Source organism: Bos taurus, chromosome 3 (genome assembly GCF_002263795.3).
Source record: "Bos taurus isolate L1 Dominette 01449 registration number 42190680 breed Hereford chromosome 3, ARS-UCD2.0, whole genome shotgun sequence".
NCBI lineage: Eukaryota > Metazoa > Chordata > Mammalia > Artiodactyla > Bovidae > Bos > Bos taurus.
Genome location: NC_037330.1, coordinates 102,497,613 through 102,512,802, shown reverse-complemented (window position 1 = coordinate 102,512,802; position 15,190 = coordinate 102,497,613). Strand labels below are relative to the sequence as shown.

The window sequence follows — 15,190 nt, the reverse complement described above, 5'->3', positions numbered from 1 at the left end:
TGTATAGTCCGTGGAATTCTCCAGGCCAGAATACTGGAGTGGGTAGCCTATCCCTTCTCCAGGGTATCTTCCCAACCCAGGGATCGGACCCAGGTCTCCTGTATTGCAGGTGGATTCTTTACCAGGTGAGCCACCAGGGAAGCCCCTGCACATCATAAAATCCCCCTAAGCACGTAAAATCCCCCTAAATACAAGCCCAACTCCCCTGTGACTAAAAGTTTCCTGGAGCTCTGGAAGAGAAAGGTGTGTGAACCTCGGCATAGCAGAATCCCCTCAGGTCCCTACTCCTTCATCTCTGCTCAAGGCAGAACCCACATTCACCCCTTCTATCCCCATCCATCCACATCTCAGCCTCTCTCTGCCAGCCTGGCTGTACTCCTTCCCTGCTCTGTATATCAAAATCCTGCAAGCATGAACATACCACTCAGCAAACAGAAGCCCAGTCGTTAGCTGAATAGCTAAACTAACCAATTGTTGTTCCTCAAGGGGGCATGACCCTGGGGGGACCCCAGTTTATCCCACCACTCCACGTTCAAAGGTTAGAAAAAGTCAAAATGTTATCTATGGTAAAACAGTTCCTTGTTTTTGAAATGAAATTTCCACTCATCCCCAACCCAGATTAAAGAGTTCCATCCATGCCAAGGTTGGGACAGAACCACTCTTTCACCGCTATTCTCAACTGTAAGCTTTTATTTGTTTTTACTAAGCTCTCCTCTAACAGCAGCACCAACAGAACTTTCTGCAGTGATGGAAATGCCTCACAGATGCACTGTCTAATATGCTAGCCACTAGCCCAGGGGGCTCCTGAGCACTTGGAATGTGACTTGGGTGACTGAGAAATAAGATCTCTAATTTTGTTTGCAATTTTATTTATCTATTATTTATTTTTGGCTGTGGCGGGTTCTTCGTTGCTGTGTGAGGACTTTCTCTAGTTGTGGCAAGCAGCGGCTTCTCTCTAGTTGCAGAGCTCAGGCTTCTCATTGCAGTGGCTTCTCTTGTTGCAGAGCACGGGCCTTAGGCTGGAGCTCCAGAACTCCGTCTCAGTAGTTGCGATGCACGGACTCAGTTGCCCTGTGGCGTATGGGATCTTCCCGGACTAGGGATCGAACCCACTTCCCCTGCATTGGCAGGTGAATTCTTAACTACTGGGCTACCAGGAAAGTCCTAATTTTAATTTCAATAACCACATGCAACTGTGGCTACCACTTTGGGCAGCACAGTTAGTTCAGTTCAGTCGCTCGGTCGTGTCCGACTCTTTGTGATCCCATGAATCGAAGCACGCCAGGGCTCCCTGTCCATCACCAACTCCCAGAGTTCACTCAAACTCACGTCCATCGAGTCGGTGATGCCATGCAGCCATCTCATTCTCTGTCGTCCCTTTCTCCTCCTGCTCCCAATCCCTCCCAGCATCAGGGTCTCTTCCAATGAGTCAACTCTTCGCATGAGGTGGCCAAAGTATTGGAGTTTCAGCTTCAACATCACTCCTTCCAGTGAACACCCAGGACTGATCTCCTTTAGGATGGACTGGTTGGATCTCCTCGCAGTCCAAGGGACTCTCAACAGTCTTCTCCAACACTACAGTTCAAAAGCATCAATTCTTCTGCACTCAGCCTTCTTCACAGTCCAACTCTCGCATCCATACATGACCACTGGAAAAACCAGAACCTTGACTAAACGGACTCTAGCCTAATTCTACCAGTTCTACTCTTCTTAATTCTAAGAAGCTGTCAAAGAAACTCAAAATTGAATTGACTGTAGGATAGTGCTCAAGATGTTGACTAGTTCCTACAGTGTCCTCTCACTAGGAAAAATTTTTCTCAGGTCTAAGTACCTGAAAAAGCAAAGCTGCTCTTAACAAGTGAGTCTTTTTTTTTTTTTTTCAGTCTTAAAGACACTATGAATTGCATACTCAATTTGTTTCCTTTTTCTCTTTGGCTGTCAGGAAGCTCAGTCAAATTTAGAGGCTCTACCTTTGGTGCCTTTGAATATTAATATCATCCTCAGTTCCATTTATTTCTTTCCTACCCCATTATCTTGTATGGGATGGGATGCATATAGAATGCCAACACCCTTCTCCACAAGAATAATCTTTGGGAGGAGGTGTACATTCAGGCATTACTGATCAACTTGGTGAAGCCTGCAGACATGACTCATGAGTTATCTTGGGGAACTGAATGAGGGAAGGGAAGGGACCCAGGGAGTGAAACCCTTATGCTGGTGGGGAAGGAAGGGATTTTCTTTGTTGCAAGGGGGCATTGATAAAGGATGTAGCCCAGAGAAAAAGGAGGGCAGGGGAGTGAAGTTAGCATTTGCTTCCTGAAATACTTAGCTCTCTGGTCTCAGGGAAAGTCCTAGTTATTACCCAGTTGTAATTTTTCTGCTGTGTGTGTGTAGCATTAAATGATGGGAGAAGACAATGGCACCCCACTCCAGTACTGTTGCCTGGAAAATCCCACGGACGGAGGAGCCTGGTAGGCTGCAGTCCATGGGGTCGCTAAGAGTTGGACACGACTGAGCGACTTCCCTTTCACTTTTCACTTTCATGCACTGGAGAAGGAAATGGCAACCCATTCCAGTGCTCTTGCCTGGAGAATCCCATGGACGGAGAAGCCTGGTAGGCTGCAGTCCATGGGGTCGCACAGAATCGGACACGACTGAAGCGACTTAGCAGCAGCAGCAGCAATAGATTTACAGAGCTGGGCGACTATCACCACAAAACATTTCCATCACCTCGAAAATAATCCTTGTGCTCATTTCTAGTTACTGCATATTCCCACCAGCAACCACTAACCTACTGTCTGTTTCTGTAGATTTGCTTTTTCTGTACTTTTTATATGTATGGAATCATACAGTATGTGATCTTTTGTGTTTGGCTTCTTTTGCTGAGCGTAATGTTTTTGAAGTTCATCTGTAGAAGCGATCAGTACTTTATTCCTTTTTATTGCCAAATAGTACTCTACTGTGCAGACAGACTACATTCTGTTTATCCATTCACCAGTTGATGAACATTTGAGCTGTTCCTACTTTTGGGGTATTGTAAATACTGCTGCTGTGAACTTCCACACATATAAGTTCTGTGGACATATGTTTTCATTTCTCTTGGGAAGATACCCAGAAGTGAAGTTGCCGGGTCACGTGGTAAATTTGTGTTAAGAATCTCCAACTGTTTCCCCAAGTGTTGCAGTATTTCACATTCCCACAAGTAATGTGTGAAAACTTGTTTCTCCATATCCTCATCAGCACTTGTTACTGCCTGCCTTTTTTATTACAGCCATTGTAATTGTTGTGTAGTGGTATCTCATTGTGCTTTTAATTTACCTTTCTCTAATGACTAACAATGAGCATCTTTTCATGTGCTTATTGACCATTCATATGCCCTCTTTGGTGAAATGTTTGTTCAATACTTTGCCATTTTTAAAAACATTTACCCATCCATTTGGCTATGTCATGTCTTTGCTGCAGCACACGGGTTTCTCTAGTTGTGGCATGGGCTCAGTAGTTGAGGCCTGTGGGCTTAGTCACCCCGTGGGATGTGGGATTTATTTCCCCGATCAGGGATCACACCTGCGTCCCTGCATTGGAAGGTGGATACTTTTTTAAATTAGTTATTTATCTGGCTCCGTCTTCATTGCATCATGTGGCTCTCTCGTTGCCGAGCACACACTCTAGCTGTGGTGTGCAGGCTCAGTAATTGTGGCTGGAGGGCTTAGTTGCTCTGCAGCACGCGGAATCTTTCCAGGCCAGGGACGGAACCCATGGCCCCTGCCCTGCACATCAGATTCTTAACCACCAGGGAAATCTCACCCATTTTAAAATTGAGTCATTTGTCTTATTATTGAGTTGTAAAAGTTCTTTACACATTCTAGATACAAATCCTTTTATTAAGCGTAAGATTTGTAAATAGTTTCTCCTAGCTTATAACTTGTTTTCACTTTCTTAATGGTGTTCTTCGAATTGAAAAGTTTTTAATTTTTGTGAAACCCAATTTATTATTTTTTCTTACATTGCTTGTGCTTTTAGTATCATATCTAAAAACTCTTTCTAACCCAAAGTCCTGAAGATTTGCTCCTATGTTTTCCTCTAAAAGTTTTATAGTTTTAGCTCTTAGATTTGGGTATATGACCCGTTTTGAGTTACTTTTTGAGTACAGCATGAGATAAGAGTCTAAATTAATATTTTTGCATGTGAATATCCAGTGGTCCCAGAACTGTTGGTTGAAAAGACAATCTTTCCCCATTGAATTGCCTTGGCACCTTTGTCAAAAATCAATTGACCGTAAGTGTACAGGTTTATTTCTGGGCTCTAAAGTCTGTTTCACTGATTAGTAGGTCTATCCTACATAGTCTTGAATACTGTCCTTGTTTTGTTTTGTTTTGTTTTGTTTTCATCCTTTTCCATTTTTGTTAACTGGGAGAATAGGCCAATCCCCTTCTCTTTCCCCAAACTGATATTAGCTCTTGGCAAGAATGTAATTGCCAGCGTCCTAAAATCAAGCCATCAAATCCTCTCTTGTGAAAATCATTGAGAAGTCATTAAAGGGACTAGGACCATATTCTTATTCAAACAAATCCCAAAGGGGATCAAGAAAGGAACAGACATCCTACCCTTGCCACAATAATCGGATTTACTGATTCCCAGGGAAAAGGGAAGACACGATGCTAATTTGAGGCAGTTAAGGAATTATTTCCTTTCTCAGTTTGGCTTTAAAATGTACTAGGCCTAAGAAGTAGTCTTTAAGGGTATGAATGTATTTGTTTAACAACTTCAGTATTTAAGGAAACCAGTATGGATATGGACTATTGAAAAGAAAATCCTTGAAGTAAAGAAACCCACCTTGAAAAATGGGAAGTAGAATGCCAACACATTTCCCACAAGAATAATTTTGGGGAGGAGGTGTCCATTCAGGCATTATTGATCAAATCTGCAGATATGACTCACAAGTTATCTTGGGGAACTGAATGGGGGAAGAGAAGAGGTCCAGGGAGTGAGACCGCCATCCTGGTGGGGAAGGAGGGGCTTTTCTGTGTTGCAAGGGTGAATTGATGAAGGCTGCAATTGAGAGAAAACCTGTCTAAAGGAGGGCAGGGGAGTGATGTTAGCATTGGCTTCTTGAGATACTTACCTCTCTGATCTCAGGGAAAGTCCTAGTTAGTACTCAACTGTAACTTCTTCTTCTGCATTGTGATACCTCTTCTAAGCTGCCCTGTCCTACACTGAAGCAAGTCACACATGGCAGCCCAGCCTCATATGACGGTCTTGGGAAGAAGAAAAAGGTGCTATGGTGAAGGCTGGAGGATTCCACCTCCTACCTCTTTGCTGGGGTTCCGAGGGAGGAAGCAAAGTTTTCTCGAGCAATTTACATCCCAAGTGCCAGGTGATGACCAGCATTATGAGATGCGATCACCCACAGAGCTTAGAACATTTAAAATGGTGCACCAGCTTCTAACTGAATAACGCAAGGGCGATCTAAGACCGAACTTCTACTTTTCTGCTTAAGTTAGATGAAATTCTAAAGGGGGTGGTATTGGGGAGAGGGAAACATTTTTCAATGTATTCATTTAGTCACAAATATAAGGAGAGTCTTACTATGTACCAAGCATCTTAAATGTTTTTTAAGTTTTCTATTTTGCTTATTGACTTATTTTACTTTTGGCTGTGCTGGGTCTTCGTTGCTGCATGCAGGCTTTCTCTAGTTGCGGTGAGCGTGGGCTACTCTTTGTTGTCATGCATGGGCATCTCGTTGCAGTGGCTTCTCTTGTTGCCGGGCACAGGCTCTAGGCTCACAGGCTTTAATAGCTGGAGCTCGTGGGCTCAGGAGTTGTGGTGCACAGGCCTAGTTGTTCCTCAGAATGTGGGATCCTCCCAGACCAGGGATTGAACCGGAGTACCCTGCACCAGCAGGTGGATTCTTAACTACTGGACCACCAGGGAAGTCCCATTTATGTTTTTAATAAGTCACCTAAGCCTTTTAAGAAAGAAGGTAGGGTAGAGAAAGAGGGAAAAGAACTCAATAAATCTTGGTTGAATCGATGAACTTTAAGAGCCAGATGGCATGAGCCTTAAATGAGCAGGAATTTTTCCATGAGGCTGAAAGGAATAATGATGTGGGCGTGGCTTTCGTGAGCAGGAAGGCTCTGCCCTGCCTCCTTAGTCTGCACTTGTGGAGAATGGCAGCTTCCCTGGAGACAGTTGCCAGGTCCTCAGTGAGGCAGAAATTGGAGGCAGGCCTTCTGAAGAGGCTGAGGGTATCTGCAGGACTACAGGCGAAGGCTGGGGAGGCAGCAGTGTGAAGCTGGATCAGGAGAAAGGAAGTGCAGAAGGAGGCTCATGGATGCTGAAGCTGGCACTCATTAAAACAGTAGCTGAGGATTACTAGGATATGGGACCCAGTGGGATTAGCTTTTAAGTGGTCCTCCAAACCAATGCTATTAGAGTCTTGGTTGTGCTAATTCTGATAATCATCAAATAGCTTCTATTTTCAAGAACCTGTGATATAAAGCTCAAATGACGCTCTTTACAAACACAGTGTTATGTCATTCCTACAATGCTACAAAGTAGGTAGTATCCCCCTTTTACAGAAGAGGAACGTGAGGCTTAAACAAGAGAAGTAATTTGCCCAAGACCAGGTAGCTTGTAAGTGCCACAGGCATAATTCAGGCCAGGTCTAGTATGTCTCCAAAGGTTGGCCTGCCCCTAGTAACTGATTTGTCCTGAGTGTGGCCAGTTCAGCCTGGGTGTCTGGTGGCACTGGCAGCTTTGGGGAGCCCTTGGAAACCTGGAGGTGTCTGTGGTATAAACCTGTGGATCCAAAGCCTTGGTCAGAAGCCCCTACTACACTTATGAATCCCAATGCCCATGTGGCCGGGAACCCCCATGGACTCTACCCACCTTCCAGATGGGGTGAGGGGCCCAGCGAGATATGTTTGCATAATTACGTGTGGAAGAAACAAGACACTGTAAGAATGTCTAACAAACAACTCTGACCTACATCAGGGAAGGCTACCCCAAGGAAATGATGCTTGCACCAAAAGTTGAAGAATGAACTAAAAGGTGAAGTGATGGAGTAGAAAAGTCATCTACAAAGAATGGTTCAGGGACTTCCCTGGTGGTCCAGTGGCTAAGACTCCACATTCCCAATGTAGGGGGCCCGGCTTCAGTCTCTGATGGGGGAACTAGATCCTGCACACTGCAACTAAGAGTTCACTGTCGCAACTAAAGATCCCGCTTGTTGAAACTAAGTCCTGGCATAGCCAAATAAATAAATATTTTTTAAAGAGAATGTGCAAAGGCCTGGTGGCTGGGGCGGGTGGGGACACAAGTATCTGAGGAATTGAAAGGAACCTAGCGCAGATGCAGGGCACTGAGCAGTGGGGAGCATGGTGCTGGATGATGTGGGAGGCGGGCAAGGGAGGGCCTTTAGTACTTGCTAAGGAGTTGGCTCTTTATCCCAGAGCAATGGGAAGTCATTAGAAGGTTTTAAAAGGGGAGTGAGTGACATGATAAGACTGGAGCAGGGCGGGGCAGACGTAGTGAGATCAGTTAGGAGCCACCGTAGGAGTCCAGATAAGAGCTAACAGTAGCTTGGACCAGTGAAGTACTGCTAGAGATGAAGAGAATGGGGTAGATTAGAGGTGCTTTGGAGGAAAGTAAATAGGATCTGGGGATGGTTCCTAGGATTCTGGTTGGCCTATTAGGTGGACAATGGTGCCATTCACCAAGACAGAGAACCCCCAAGAGAATGAGAACCGTGTGTTAGGTCTCAGACATGTTCAGGTTGAGGTCCTCCGAGAGATGGAAGTAGAGATGACGAGGCTGTTGGCTAGGATCCTCCTGGTCAGGAGAACAGGAAGTTCTCCAGGCTGGATGCATAAAGGTGTGAATCATCAGCAGATGAGTGGTAATCGAAGTGGTAGCACAGATGAGATCACCAGGGAGGGTCCACAATGAGAGGGAGAAAGGCCTAGGAATGAGCTCGAGGAACACAAGCCTTTAGGGGAGGAGGGTGACCCTACAAAGAAGCCTGAGAAGGAGACCAAAGAGACAAACCAGGAGAGTATGGTATCAAGGGACTCAAAGAAGCTAATGTTTTAGGAGTTTAGTAATCAAGACGATTAGTAAGATGAATGCTGGGGGAAAATGCCCATCGTGTTTTGTGGCATGGAGGACCCCGTTCAAATGTTATGCTCTGGGGAAGTTGTGGGAGGTGAAAGCAATGTTTGACTGAATGCCTGAGTGGACAGGAATGCCCAACGGCCAATGGTGGGAAGGGAGCCAGGGTTAAGGTTGCAGGGACAGGTTTGTGGAAAAGATCCAGGTAAGGTGCGGGGCAGGGGTGGGGTGGCTAGAGAACTCAGAGAAAGAGGGGATAACAGAGAGAGGCTGTCAAGGATGGGCAGGAGATGGGAGGAGGGGTGTTTCCTCTGAAGCAGCGAGGGTGGGGGGGTGTAGGGAGATGTGTGACTGTGCTAGTAAGGCACTGGGGGGTTCCTGTCTGCAGCTTTAATCCTACAAAGGAGCAGGCCAGGTCACATCTGCCAGCAAGGAGGAAATGGGCTGGTTGGAGGCTTAAAGAGAATGGTGAAGGTTGAAAACAGCCATTGCAGAGAGGTGGGGTTCCAAGCTGTGGGGAGAAAGGTGCGGAGGGCCCGCGTGCAGTTAGCAGCTGTGATTTACGGGAACAGCACTCTGACCCGTGGGGTTACTTGGCTGCTTGAGCGAGCACAAGAAGGCGGACATGAGGGCGCGTCTGGAGCTGGGGGTCTGCCAGACAGATACCATCAAAAGGCAGAGAGGCAAAGGGGCTCAGGGGATTGACAAGAGTGTAATTAAAACATTAGGCCTTGGCATGTAGGTGGGACAAGAAGAAAAGTGAAGGCAGGAGAGAGCGGGTACATTAGGAGAACACAGGCCCGCAGCGGGGAAATCTGAGACCCAACAGTCATCTCATCTCCAGGCTCCCTGAGCAAGGTGGGAACAGCAGGTGCTGGGGTAGGGATGGTCGAGGCCAGTGTTGAGGGTAAGAACAGGGGGCCTAGCAGCCTGCTGATGGGGATGTAATGAGGTCAGAGCTGGTCTGTGAGCACTGGCACCGAAGGGACCCAGGCAGAGGGCAGGAAGTGGAAAAGACCACGGAGAAGTCCACTAAGCTGCAAACAGGCATGGCCGTGGGACTGGGCAGTAGGCAGGCGAATAGTCATTGTGCATGCATGCCAAGTCGCTTCAGTTGTGTCCGACTCTTTGTGACACTATGGACCATAGCCTGCCAGCCTCCTCTGTCCATGGAATTCTCTAGGCAAGAATAATGGAGAGGGTTGCCATTTCCTTCTCCAGGGGATCTTCCCGACCCAGGGATCGAACCCGGGTCTCCCGCATTGGCAGGCAGGTTCTTTACCACTAGTGCCACCTGGGAAGCCCAGGTAGTCATCGTGTCAAGAGCAACTTCAGTGGAGTGATGGTCCCAGAATGCACGTCACAGTGGGCTGAGTATGCACAGGAGACGGGAGAGTGGAGGCTCCCTGTGTCAACAGCTCTTGGGTTCGCAAGGATGGAGAACAGAGAAACGCTCCACCTCTCCCACTCTGGAGGGGCTGGTGGAGTCAAGGGAGGGGAGTTTTTAGGATGGGAGAGACTTGAGCGTGACGGAGAGTTGATAGGAATGAAACAGTAAAGAGGCTGCAAATGGGGTCAGCCCACTTGCCACTGGGGGGCGCACCTCAGGAGGGAGAAAGGAAAGAACAGACAGGGTGGGTTTCTGGATTTGATAATTGAGAGTGGGGGTGTCCCCACTATTTTCTCAGAGCTTGAGGGGAAGTCATCATCAGAGTGTTCTATTGAGATATTAACTCCTGTCTCATTTACACACACACCCTCCCCGCTCCCAGCCCCCTGCTCTCCCGCCCCCCGCTCCCCTGCAGAGTGACTCACCAGGCAGGAGTGAAAGGCATTAGCCAGGCTTTTGCGTTCCAAGGCCGGAGCCTTTTTCCTCCCACTCAACACCTGAGATGGTACACAGTTTTGTGGTGCTGGCGTCTGAGTTCTTTCTGACTGGGCTGAGAGACAGAACACCACCGAGTCTTAGGGAGTTGGTTCCCCAGCATCGAAGAGGGGGGCAGGAGGACAGGCGTTCCCCATCCCACTCTGGCATGCACCCCCCACCCCCAGAAAATGACTATGTGTGACTGCAAACACCAAGGACTAAGGGCTGCGACTTTGAGGGTCCGTGAGGGAAACCCCCATAAAGAGCCAGGGGTGGGGGAGTGGCCCTGCAGATAGGGGACAAACAGTGGAAGCCCCAGGGCAGGGACGGCTGATGTCTGCAACAGCAGCGCCGGCCTGAAACAGACCTCAGCCTTTCTCCTCAAAGAGGACCACAGACTGAGCATCTTTGGGGCTGCGTGAGCCCCTCGGCGTTTTTGGATCACTGGAGGGAGGTGAAGGAGAGCTGTGAGTGATATGGAATTTTCACAAATCTGGTGGGTAGGGACTCAGGCTGAATTTAATTTGATTTAGACCCACTAAGAGATGACTAAGAGCTGTATTTACGTCATGAGTTGGAGCAGAATGTCCAGTGGGCCCAGGACCTGGACAAAGGGTGAACAGTGAGTGGGAGCTGACATCTGGCTCTCCCCCCACCCTGCCCCCCTGGGGCTGGAGCCCGGCAGACACAGACCTACCACGTGGTAGCGCTCGGCCTTCACAGATGAGCACAAGGACGTCCCTCCCCGCGAGGCCCAGGAGCAGGGCAGCAGGTCAAGTCCACATGGACCCCAAGCTCAGAGTTTGGCAGTCTGGACCGAGTCTTGGCTCCTCTCCTTCCACAGTGCTCAGGCACGCACAGGCCCAGCCACCTGAGGCTCTCGTCCACATGCCCCCAGGGCCCAGGCCTCTGGTTCTTTTACCTCGGCCTTGTGTCTAGTCCCAGGCGCTGGGCACACTGAGGTCTGGGCCGGCTGCTTGCAGCCAGTCTCATGCCCCACCTCAGCAAACACCTGAACCACGCATGGTTCTGAAAGATGGGCGAGCAGGGGGCTGGAGACCAATGGTTTGAGGTTCTGAGAACCCTGTGTCCCTGAGGGGGTTGAAGCAAGAGCCTGGTTGGTGTAGCATTGAGTGGGGCTGCCGACTTCAGCCACAGGCGAGTAAGGCCCTTGGCCCATAGGGCTTTCCAAGTATTAGGTTCACAGACCAGGCACTGCTGAGCTGAGGGAACTGGGCTGTCGGAGCTGCAGACCCACTGAGGCCCAGTCTGCAGGCAACAGGTCAGCAAACACCACAAGCCCCTCTCAGGCCAGGCCAGGCCAACAGAAGCCCCAAGTGTGGAAGAGATCTGAGGGTTGGTCAGGGAGCCTTCCTCACCTGGTCACTTATGTCTGACGGTCCCTGAGCACAGAAGGGGAAAATCTATCTTTTCAATCCTTTAATACAAATCTACTGAGCAGCTTTTGTGTATCAGGGCCCAGTACTGGCCACTGGGGTGCGGCAGTGGACAAGGCAGGCTCCTTCCTCCTGCCCTGTCCTCAAGGAACCCACCACCTTTAAGGTGGGGGGCAGACACAGATACTAACGGTGGTGACACCCAGAGTTTAGAGTTTGGGCAGGCAAGACCCCACTCAGCAAGAGGTTAGAGGTGGCTCCCTGGAGGAAGTGATGGCTCCAAATAGGTACCATTGTTTCCAGGGGACTGACCCCACTCAACATAGAGTCTTCTTATATATATATATATATATATATATATATATATATATATAGTGTGTGTGTGTGTGTGTGTGTGTGTGAAGCCACTGTCACTGACTGACATCTTTTTTAAAAAATATTTTATTTATTTATTTGGCTGTGCTGAGTCTCAGCTGCGGCATGCAGTATCTTTTTAGTTTAGGTCCATGGGATCTTCAATTGTGGCATGTGGGATCTAGTTCCCAGACTAGAGGAACCTAGAGCCCTAGGTTCCCAGGGCTTGAACCTAGGCCCCCTGTATTGGGAGTTCAAAGTCCTAGTCACTAAACTACAGGGAAGTCCCACAGAGTAAGTCTTAAGAGGTGTTTTTTATGACTATGTGTGAGAGATTTTTGTGTGAACTGAAGCCCAAAAGTCAAAAGCTATCTCTGTCTCTTTCCCATCTCCTCCCCTCCTCCCTTATTCTCTCTCCATCCCCACTCTCGCTCACCTCCCTTGGGATGATCTCTAGCCCCTTTCTATATTTCAAATTTTACAGGTTGCATTAGATGAGGGTGCAGAGGGAAGATGCCCTGTTTCTGGTCCAGTGACTGATTGAATGAGGTGCTGCTGCCTGAGAGGGGACTGCTGGGGGCTAGCAGATCTGGGGTGGGAGAGACAGTGAATTCAGTTTACCTGACCAACAACTGAGGAGTGGTCTAGAGAAGACTCTTGGAAATACTCAGAACATTGCTTCCCTGGTGGCTCAGACAATAAAGAACCTGCCTGCAATGCAGGAGATCTGGGTTTGATTCCTGAGTTGGAAAGATCCCCTAGAGAAGGGAATGGCAACCCACTCCAGTATTCTTGCCCAGGAGACCCATACCAGGGAGACAGATTTGGAAGTCATCAGCATTTGGTTGGTGGTGGTGGAGACGGTCCATGGGCAGAGAGCAAGAAGGGACAGTGTAGACAGATCCTGGGAGGAATAGGAGATGGTAAAAAAGAGACTGAGAAATGGCAATCAGGGAAGGAATATAGGCCACTGAAGCCAAGAAGAACTGTTTTCACGAGTCAGCAAGGAGCAGGCATCACTGGCCGGAAAGTATACTTTTTTAAATTTAGAAGAAACCCTCCCCCGAAGCCTAAACTCACTCCACTTCTGAAAAACAGGCCAAAATGTCTAAAGATGCACAAAACTTGCAATACCTCCTCCACAGGACACCAAAATTATCAGTGGATAAAAAACCACAGACTAAGAATGTTCATTTTTGATCCGTTTGTCATCTGGAATCCGGATCTGATTGTTTGCCCAGAATCACTCCCATCCCCTTCTCACACACGAGGGGGCGCACACACACCGCCTCTAAATTCAAGTCCTGGGCAAAAGCAGGCAGTGAATTAGGTGGTAACCATAACTCCACTCAGCTCCTAGCCCCAGACCCCCCACCTCTACCTCTGCCCTGCACATCACATTGTGCTCCTGGAATCCAGGTGCTTCAACAATCTCCAGACTTTATTTCTCACCGGACCCTCAGACTCACAGAGATATCACAGAGACCCCACAGATCAGAGGCCCCATAGGGGTCCTCATCTGACCTAGGCAGTCAGGGTAGGCTCCCCATCTTTCATGAGGGGGGCAGGCAGGAGAGGGCTGATGTGATATGGACTGCACAGTAGGTCTGAGATCAGAGGCTTTGGTGCCAAGGTGTGTCTCTTGGTTTGGAGCTCACCAAGTTCCTATGAGTTAGGACCTGTAGTAAATCTTTTGGTAAGTTATTGGTTTAGCCAGAGATTTTATAGGGTCAGCATTTAAGTTTGATATGAGGAGTCAGAAATTCAATACTGAGGTTTATATCAGGCTTGGAGGACACTATTTAGCGGTGAACTAAGGGCCAATTCAGGACCTGACTCAGGTCGACCCCAGTTGGCGTTGTTGATTTTGGGGCGCTGGCCAGCCTCAGGTTGGGGTTGACATCGGGTCAGAGGAGTAGAGTGAGTATGGGGCTGCAGTGAATTTGTATGGAGCTTCTACAAAGCCAGTCTCATAAATCCTAGGTTCCAAGATTACCACTAGAGGTGAGTCAAGTTAGGGTCTTAAATGGCCCCTCAAATGGACGAGGTCTGAAGTCAGTATTTGTATTAGGGTCCTTTTCTGGGGACTCAATCACAGCATGTTGGTATTGACCTGGGGCTGGGACTGCAGTATTAAGAGTTTTATGGAAAGGCTTGGGGTTCACAAAAAAGTGCTGGGTAGCTACCATAGCAAGGTAGCTATCGGACTTTAAGGTTCACACAGGGATTGGGGCTCAGCACTGGTACTGGGGTCCATTTAAGGACCAGAGTTGATGCTGGGGTCACGATCAAGTAGAGGTGATAACGGGGTTTTAGCCTAAGAATTGGTATTTCAGTTTAATATAGGGGTTCAGATTAAAACTACTACTCGAGCCAATTTCACGGCAGATTTAGGGGTCTGGACTTACTATTGAGTTGGGGTGGGTCCGGGCTCAATAGCAGGTTCAGATCTCTGTGGAGAGAAAATGGGGTCCTAGAGTAATATCAGGCTCATATTTGGATTGGAAGCCTATAGTAGGATCCGGACTTCGTATGGAAGTTTGGGTCTGCCCATGCTTATTATTGGGGTTCCGGTTCTGTACTGGGGTCCGGGTCGGTTTAGACGCGGGGTTGGGTTGCGGTCTCGGGCCTACGCGGCTCAGCAGCTCTACGAGCGAGAGTGCACGAGGGGAGGGGCGGCGCCGGGGACGCGCACGGCAGGGGCAGGGGCGCGGGCGTGGGCGCGGGCACGCGGCTGGAGCTGGCGCGGGAGCGGCGGAATCGGTGGCGGCGGCGGCAGAGGCGGCGGCTCCAGCTCCGGCTCCGGCTCTAGCTCGGGTGGCGGTGGCGGGAGTGGGATCCGGTGGCGGCGGCGGCGGCAGAAGAGGAGCAGGAGCAGCGGCCCCAGAGGCTTGGGGGGGACATGCGGACCGACGGCCCCTGGATAGGCGGTGAGTGACCCCCGGGCCCCCTTCCAGTTCCCTCCGCATCGGTCCCTTCTCCACTCCCCCGCCCTCTCCCCGCGTTCTCAGAGCAGAGCTGGGGGCGGTCCCGGGGGGCCGGGGGCGCCGCTTAGGCCGGGCCGCGCCCCCACCTGCCGCGCCCGCCGCCTCGGCTAAGCGCCCCCACCAAGCCCGGCGGCTCCTCCCCGCATTACCCCGCGGCAGACGGACCCCCCCACCATCACCCTGCCGCCGGCTGGCTAGCTCCCTGCCGCCCCTCGCCGCCTTCTCCTTTCTCCGCCTCGCCCCCTCCCTCCCGCCGCACCTGAGCCGCAGCCCGCGCCGCCCCCCCCACCCCCCGCCCAGCGCAAAGTTTCCCTTTTGCGTCGGGGCTCCCCCTCCTGGGTCCCGCCTCGTGTGCCCCCACCACCGGCGCGGACACGCTCCGGGGGCGGCCCTCAGCCTCCCACCGCCTCCCCAGCTCCGGGCGGGTCCAGGCCGCGCCCCCACCCCCGCCACACAGGCGCCCCCTCCCAGCCGGC

General features: G+C 49.9%; 1 protein-coding gene across 9 annotated transcripts in view; it reads left to right on the top strand.

Annotated features, from left to right (window-relative positions):
* The first annotated feature begins 14,469 nt into the window (after positions 1-14,469).
* PTPRF (protein tyrosine phosphatase receptor type F) overlaps positions 14,470-15,190 on the top strand; it is an 84,321-nt gene continuing 83,600 nt past the window's right edge. For 8 of the 9 annotated variants that reach the window (XM_024987593.2, XM_024987579.2, XM_059883468.1 and 5 more), the window contains exon 1: positions 14,470-14,657. The gene's annotated coding sequence lies outside the window, so the exon portion shown is untranslated. 9 annotated transcript variants of the gene reach the window in all.